We start from the raw sequence: 8,885 nt of genomic DNA on the forward strand, positions 1-8,885 counted from the left end.
GACAGAGAGAGGATGAGAACTCCCCAGGCCTTTTGAGCCACCCCAGGAAGTCCAGCCTGGGATTTGACAAGCAAATGACTGATCACTGGAAGGACATCTTCCAGAGCCAGCACTGGGACTCACCTGCAACCTTCCTCAGGTGCCCCAGAGGGTCTGGCATCAGATCTCTGAATCCCTCACTATGGCCCGCAAAGCCCCTGGGGGCCCACCCCCTACCCATCTCACCCAGCTTATCTCCTCCCACCCCTAGTCATTCCCCACTGAGCCCTCGTTTCCTGGAACCAACTCAGGGCTTCGTACCTCAGGGCCTTTGTCCTTGCTCAGATTTCTACCTGTGTGGCTCTTTCTCAGCCTCTCCTCCTTGCTGCCTCCTTCTCTCCCTTGCAGTGTCTGTTCAAATGTCATTGCTTCCGAGGGGCTCCCTCTGACCACCTTGTTCAGAGCTGCCCCCTCCCCCAGTCACCACTGGGTTAATTTGTTTTGTTTTCCTCATTACATTCATCATCATGGGAATTGACTTTATTTGTTTAGTTAATGCATTGTCTCTTTCCCCCAAACTAGAATGTAAGCTCCAGAAAAGCTGGGTTTCTGTCCATCTTGCCCACGCTCTCTCCAGATGGTATGGTTCCTAGCATAGTAAGTGCTCAATAAATATTTGTGAACGAAATGAATGTCCATCCACAGCTCTGGGGAAAATGCCATTTCTGAGTGAGGAGAGGTAGGTACTTAAACAAAATCACATCTTTGGCTGACAGTCACTCATTTAACAAATTGTTCTTGAGTACCTACTGTGTGCCAAGCTTCAAGTGGATAATGGGAATACATCTGTGAGCAAAGCAGACCAAGATCCCTGTGGAGTTTTATGGTCAAATGCTGGAGATCAAACAATGACAACAAAAGAGGAAACACCAAGGATGTGGGGAGGGTAGATATTGGGTCCTGCTTTAGACTAGGAAGTTGGGACAGCCCCACTGAGAAGTTTAAATTGGGAACAGAAGCCTGAGAAGGAGCCCACCCTGTGAAGGGGTGAGGGGTGCAGGAAACGGGACCAAGCAGGGGAACATCATGGGCAAATGCTCTGAGGTGAGGAAGAGCTTGGTGTGTGAGAATGGAGAAGGCCAGTGTGGCTGGAGCTGCGAGAGTGAGAGATGTGAAAACAGGCGGGCAAGGGGTGAGGCATAGGCAGTGCCCTTTGAGCCATAGTGAGAATTTTATTCTAAGAGCAATGAGAAGCCCTTGAAAGGTTTTACTAAGGGCATTACTTGATCCTATTTATTGCTGTTAAAAAAATTATCTCTGGCTTCTAGGTCACAGCTACTTTTTACCAATGGAGGGCTGGGTGATGATGAAGGATTTGAATACTGCACAGGGCCATGACACCACGTCCTGAACCCCGGATTGTGATGAACCTGCTTCTCTTTACCTAAGCTCTGATAAAGGGGTGGAAGACTTAGTGGGTTGTTGTTATTCATGGGTCTTGAGCACCTCCACCCCATTTTGTTTCTGGGCTTCCAGCTCTGCTCCCTTCCTCCATCCACACATCCACGCAGCCCCCATCTCATCCCCCAAAGGGGCTTATTTGAATTCTTCCTGATAAGGACATCAGTGGCTCATGCGTGAAGCAGATCTGTATACCTTTACAGGCAACTTACAGAGTCCTGCCATCTGTAGGACAAGACTTTCCTTCTTCAAATGCCCATTCTTTTAACTGAACCTAGACCAGTGTTCATAGGTCCTTGATGCCCTGATAAATAGCTTGGCTCTTTCTGCTTTACATCATGCTGTTAGAATACGTTCAGTCAGGACTCAAAAACCCAACTCAGCCTGGCTTAAATGAAAAGGAATAATTTCTGCCCCATCTGAATGAAAATAAAACGGGATTCAGGAAGGCCTGGATCCAAGTGTTCCAACAACGCCGACAAGCTTCTGGCTCCCCACGTCTCAGCTCTGCTCTCCTTCATGGGGCCTGTATCCCAGGCTGACTCCTCCCAAGTGATGAGAAGGATGGCGCTCAGCAATTCCAGGCTTACATCCTAGCACTTAGCTACACCAGCAAAAAAAAGCGCGCATCCCTTCCCCAATAGATAAGTAAAAGTCCCAGGATTTCCTCTGATTGGCCTCGCTTGAGTCACAAGCTTACCATGAACCAATCACTGAAATGGAGGGCAAGTCTTACTGTCATTGACTAGGTCTGGTCACTTGCTCATTTTTGAGCTAGAAGTTGGGGTCAGCTTTGCCTCACCACGTCATTGAGGGTAAGAGTGCTTCCCCAAAAGGAAGACATGGGTTCTAGTATCAGAAAAAAAATAATGCTGGGCAGGCAAACCCCAGGGGCGTTTGAAGAGCCCCACCCTCCAGGGGGCGCTCTTGAAAAATCCGTTCAGAGCATGATCTTGGACCATCTTGCCACCCCCTTCCCTAGGGTCCACAGACTCCTATCAAAAGTAGGATGACACCCCCCCCTCTCCCTAGGAAAATGCTTTGTCTTCCCACAGCACCCATTGCCAGAGAAGAGTACAGTAGATTTGAATAGCCCTCATGGATATGAATGAGGGCTCCGAGGCCTTAAATCCCCTCCTTAACAGCTGAGAAACCTCAGGAAAGTTCTTTAACAGCTCTGTCCCTCAGCCTTGTAGGCTTGTTGTGGGAAGTAAGTTAGTAGATGTAAAGTGCTTGGCACAGAGAAAACCCTCAATAAAAGTAGCTGCTATAATTATCATCTTGCTTTGTGAAGAGTCTCAAGGCCCCATTTGTCATTTTCCCCAGCAGGGCTTTCTGTAAATCAGATAAACTGGCCACTTGCTTCTATCCCGGGGCTCCAAATGGGAACATAGAGATGTATAAATATGTTCATATCGAGCACTTAACTATGTGCCAGGCACCATTCTAAGCAATTTACATCTCATTCTTTTTCAACAGAAAGGCTGCAAGGTATGAACTATTATTAGCCCCACACGGTTCAGAGAGATCAAGTAACTTTCCCAAGATCACACAGTTGATTAGTACGTAAACCTGAACGCATGTAGAAGAGGTGAACTCATACAAGTGGCACCCCGGTCTCCACTGCGCACCTCATATTAATTTATTCCCTCCCATATGTCCAAAGTCTTTATTCCAATGATGTCAAACGTAGAGACACCCATGTCTTCACGGACCCACCAAGATAGGCTCCTGGTGACTGCCCCTTCTTGACCCCCAGATACAAGTGGCTGCAGGAGAGCAGGGGCATGGGTGAATTCGACTCTTTGTCCCCTATAGGCCCAGCTCAGGGGCCCTTGTGGAAGCTAAATGCTAGGGTGAGAGGAAATAAATGAATAAAGAATGGATGGGGTGATTGCTCTTCTGCATTTCTTCCACAAAGCTCCAGCCTGATACTCTACTGCCCCCATGTGGCCACCTGTAAAATGGCAGGTGGGATGAGTTACCTCCAATTTTTATGGTGAAACATTTCAAACTTACAGAAGAATACAGAGAATAGTATAATTAGCCATTATGTCTATCAGCTAGATTTAGCAATAATTTATATTTTTCCAAGTTTGCGTTACCTTTTTAAGCTTTCAAATAAATCACCGACATGGCATTTTACTCTGAAATACGTACGTCAGCATGCATCTCTAAAAATGACATTATTCTACATGACGATCCCATTATCACACCTAATAAAATTAATAACAATTTGTTAGTGTAATTTCACACCTAATTCATGTTCAAATTTCATTGATTGCTCCCAAAATGTCTTTTAAAGTCTGTTCTGTTCAAATCAGGATCCAAACAAGGCTGTAATGGGGTAAGTCTCTTAAGCCTTTTTTATTCTAGAACAGTGACCTCATGACCTGTGGAAGAACTCTGGTTTGTTTTCTGTACAATGCCTCACATTCTGAATTTGTCTGGTTGCTTCCTCGAGCTGTCCACTGCCTGGTGGTGGTCCTACATACATGTTTTACACATTGGAAGTTGGATCTAAACATTTGATTAGATTCAGTTGCACCACTTTTTTGCAAGAACATTTCCTGGATGATGTGTACTTCATATTACATCATACCAGGAGGTGCATGCTGTTTGGTGCTCACTTTTAGAGATAAGATTGATCCGTAGACTCAGGTAGGTTCACCCTCATCCCTCCATTGAAAAGCTTGCATTTTCCCTGTGAGCAGCAAGTAAACTCGTTTGATGAGTTGGAAACCTGATGAATCCTCAGTTCCCCAAGAAGCTCCCCGCGTTGGTGATTATTACCTGAAACAATAATGTTTCACTAGGAGTTGCAAAATGGTGTTTTTCTCATTTTATCATTTCTTCTATATTTATTGGCTTGAATTCTCATCAACAGGGGCTAGTATTTCCCTAAAATATTGTTCCTTTTGGGAGGGAAGAGTAAATGCTTCCTTCTTTCACCTTCTTTATCAACTTTCAGAGTGAGAAGCTGACACAATGACTACCTCCAATGGTAGCAAATGAGGGATTTTCTTTCTTCTGCTGAGACACATTATAAATTCCTGGATTTTAAAATACTCAGTGTGGTTCAGTGGTAACCAATACTCTTTTTGATGCTTAAGCGAGTGGGAACAACTTCAAGCTGGCTCTTGTGTCCATTCGTTTTTTAGTACTTCCTTATTTGGGGCACAATAAGATGCTCCAGGCTCGTCTTGCACCTACTTTGTCCCAGACCTAAAGGAACTCTGATTCCTTTTTGTGGGGACAGTATTTAGAGACCACAATCCATGCACTAGTAAGTAGTGGAGATAAGATTTGAACCCAGGCAGTCTGACGTCAGAGCTAGAGCTCTTAACCTCTATGCCCTCTAGTTAATAATGTCTCCTAGTGACAATAACAGTAATAATTACAACTATTGCTCCTGTTGCCAAAGCCAGCCGCTTACTAAGCACCCTGACAGGTACTCCCCAACATTTAAAAATGTAATCATATAACAACCCTCTGAGGCAGGCATTATTATTCTTATCTTACAAGGTCACATGGGGGAGAACATGGATGCAAACAGTTCTGTGCCTCTAAATCCTGTTCCTTTAGTCACTATAGACCATACTGGTTGGTGAGGATCCTGTCTTTGGTGATTCCCACCCTGTCTCATTTTAAAGGTTCCTTGATTTGCTCCCTTAGCCCCAGGTACTCCCTGTGTCCTAGGGCCCCAGAACCCCAGGGCCAGACTGACATCACTTGGCATCTTTCCGGGTGATCCACCCAGTGGGCATTTGCTGGGCCCCTACTACATTCTCAGCTGTGCTAGGGCACACAGGGCCTCATTGGGGAGAGTAAATACTCGCCATATAGTGTGTCTGTGCTATAAGATACGAGGTGCAACCTGCATTAGCACCCCCAGAGGAATATTTGACTCCCAGGGAGGTCTGGGGATCTAAACAGCCTTTAAGAACCAAAGAATTGGAGCTTGAGTGGGGGAGGGGTATTCAGACACCATGCTAGATGGTGGACACCTCCTGACGCAGGACTCAGCTGTATACCCTTCAATTTATTACAGGTGGATGGCTGCCTCCTTGGATGGCTGCCTCCTTGTAAGGAGAAATGCCTGGGACCCTGCAGAGACAAGAAGAGCTGCTCTTCATAAGAAGAGTTGTCCTGCCCCTGGCATCCATAAAATCCAGCACCAGATCAGAAGCAGAGTAGAGATAAGTATTGGGGTCAAAGGGAGCAGGACCAGATTGCTATGGCGGAGTGGAGGGACCCACTGGACTGGGGCTCCAGCATCTGGGGGCTCCAAAGCCAGGCTCCAGGCAGACAGAAGACTCCTGTAGGGGGTCCCTAAGGTTTTGATCACTGTAGCACTTATTCATTGCTGTATAACAAACCACCCCCAAATTGTGGCTTGTGATAATCAACATTTATTGTTGGCCATGTCCTGTGGGTGTGTTGAGCAGGTCTCTGGTCAGGGCTGGCTGAGCTGGTCTCTGTGGGAAGCAAGTGTCTTGGCTGGGGCTGGGTGGTCTAGGATGGCTTCACTCACATGTGTTGTAGGTGGCTCAATATCAGCTGGGTGACAAAGATGACTTTACCACCTGTCTCTGAGCATCCAGGAGGATTGTTATGGTTTGTTCACATGGTGGTGGTTAGAAGGTTCCCAAGAGCACCGAGAGAGGGCAAGCTCCTGTGTATTGGCACGCTTCAAGGTTCTATTTGTATCACCTTTATTAATGTTGCATTGGCCAAAGCAAGTCACATGACTAAGCCCAGATTCAAGGAGTGGAGAAATAGATCCACCTCTTGATGAAAGGAGTCAGATCATAAGAGATGTGGATATGGGAAGGGGAAGAATTTGCAACTGTAATTTGCATACATATAGGCATCCATTCCCTCTTTTACTATATACATAACTCCAATGTTCATTGGGGTATCCACCCCATCCCCAAACTCAGACCTAGACAATCTGAGGCACAGTGATTGGTTCAAGGATGTGCATGTGACCCAAATCTGGCCAATGAGATTCAGCCCTGGTCCTTTTGCTGGGGACAGTTGGGAATGAGGTACTTTTTGTCTGCTGAGGCAGATGTACTAGTAGAATGTAGACCTTGCTCTTCTGGAGGCCGTGTGTGTCATCACGTGGCAGAAAGTCTGCTTGAGCATGAAGCCAGCACTGAGGAGAGCAGATATAAGGCATTAAGAAAGACGGATTGAGAGGAAGGAAAAGAGACTAATCTGATGACACCTGGATCAAGTCACAATATAAACTTCTGGCCTTTTCAGTTATATGAGCTAATACATTTCTGTTGTTTGATTAGGCCATTTTGACGTGGCTCTCTAACTCAACACTTGTAACCAAAAGAATCCTGACACAGACAGCTTCCTCCCTTAAAAGTTTTTCCTCTTTCATCTCAAAGCTCTTCCCATCTGTGGACCTTTATTTGGATGGATATTCTTTGCTTGTTTACTGTTTGTCACCCTGCCTGGGCGTATAGTAAATTCTCAGTAAACACCTGTTGAAAGTTTCAGTAGGAGGGGTTAGGACCCTTCCTAAGAAGAGCCTGTGGTGACAAGCATGTAACCAGGCTCAGGGAGAAGCCCCCAGAGGTGGTGTTCTAACAGGCAGGTAGAGCAGGTAATGGACACAATCTGTGTTTAAACTAGGCCTCGCTGGCCCTGAGGCTGGGGCTCCAAGGAAGAGGGACTGGTGAGAACAAGGCAGGGGCCAAGCCTAGGAGGACTCAGGATGGGACCTGGCATACGGATAAAGCAAGGTCTTACTGTGGAGTCCGTAGCAAGCATGGCGCCCCAGCACTTCCCTTCCTCCTGACTGCAGCCGGTTGTCACTGTCCCATGGTTGGTACTTCTGCTCTTTCTCCACTGAAACCCTTTCTTCACCCAGCAGCTAGGGTGGCACTTTGAAAATGTATATTAGATCATGTCACCTCCCTGTCTAAAACCCTCCAAGAGCTTCCCCACGTGCTTATAGCAACATAATAACAATGACAGCTGACACTTGCGCTGTGCTTGTTAGGTGCCAGACATTGTTCTAGGCACTTCCCTAATAACTCACTTAATTCTCAAATATTATCACCCCCATTTTACAGAAGAGAAAATTGAGGCACTGAGAGATTCAATAACTTGTCAGAGTTAACATGGATTAAAATCCAAACTCTTTATCAAGGCCTGGAACTCTCTACCCCTAGGTCTTTGCATGGCTGCCTCTATCTTATCAGTTGGGTCCTAGCACAAATGTCACCTGCTCAGGGAGGGCTTCTCAGATCATCCAATTTATAATGTCTTCCCACTCTCTATTATATCATCCCCTTTTGTTTTCACATCACTTACCACTGTATTAAATTATTTCTTAATTTTCTTACAAAATGACTTGTTTCTGTCTAGGCCTCATTGTCCCCTCAAGGTGTCAGCTCCTTGAGAGCAGGAACCAAGACTCTCTTGTTCACCTTTGTATTCCAACACCTGGCATAGGTGGATAGCACCTCAGTGAACATTTGTTAAAATGGACAGAGGAGAAGAGGAAGGGAAGAAAAAAGGGATAAGACTTGAGCCTCCCTCCCATGACTAGAATGCAGATGGGTCCTCAAGGAAGAAAGAATGGAGGACAGAGAGGAAGAGAGACCCTGGAAAGGAACTCAGGGCCTTGGGACTCCTCAAAGATGCAGCCAGGCCAGGCCCCCCACTCAGGTGGGAGAATGTTTCCCTGATTAGGGTTGTCAGACTTGGCAAATAAAACTATAGGATGCTCAGTTAAATTTGAATTTCAGATAAACAATGAATAGTTTTTAATATAAGTATGTCATGTGCAATATTTGGGATAACTTACGAGTATATTAAAAAATTACTGGCTATTTATCTGAAACTCAAATTTCCTGGGCATTTTGTTTCTTGTCTGGCAGCCCTATCCCAGATCCTCACTTTGTCCTAAGTGCCACGAGAGATTCCACTGAGTACTAGCCTGCTTTTTTTTAATATGGAACATTTTGTTTTTGCTTCTGGATAAGGAAGTACATTCTCTTTATTGGATCTAACAGGAGAATATCCGTGGAAACAGCAGCTTGTTAGAGGGGGTGGAGAAATGCCCCGGGGAAGGCAGGGCAGATGCTTGCCCTGACTCGAGGTGGCCCTTCACACCTGCTTGTGCCTTGTGACTTTGCTTCCTGGGCCCAGAGGTGGGCTTGAGTGGGTGCTGCTGAAAAGAGCAGAAAGAGAATTGCTCAATCTGGGAGAAAAAGATTTATGGGAATGTGGGCCTTTACTGGTGATTCACTCATTCATTCAGTCTCTGAGCAGCTGGTGGCAGGAACTCAGAGACGAATAGCCCTGAGTGCTGCCATGGAAGCTCTCCAGACTCGGGGGGATGGCTCTGGACCCCAGGACCAATAAGTGATGCCTGCTTCTGAATCTGTCTTCATGGTTGAATGGGAAGAGTGTGTTTC

This window comes from Rhinolophus sinicus, linkage group LG10 (genome assembly GCF_036562045.2).
Source record: "Rhinolophus sinicus isolate RSC01 linkage group LG10, ASM3656204v1, whole genome shotgun sequence".
Lineage (NCBI taxonomy): Eukaryota > Metazoa > Chordata > Mammalia > Chiroptera > Rhinolophidae > Rhinolophus > Rhinolophus sinicus.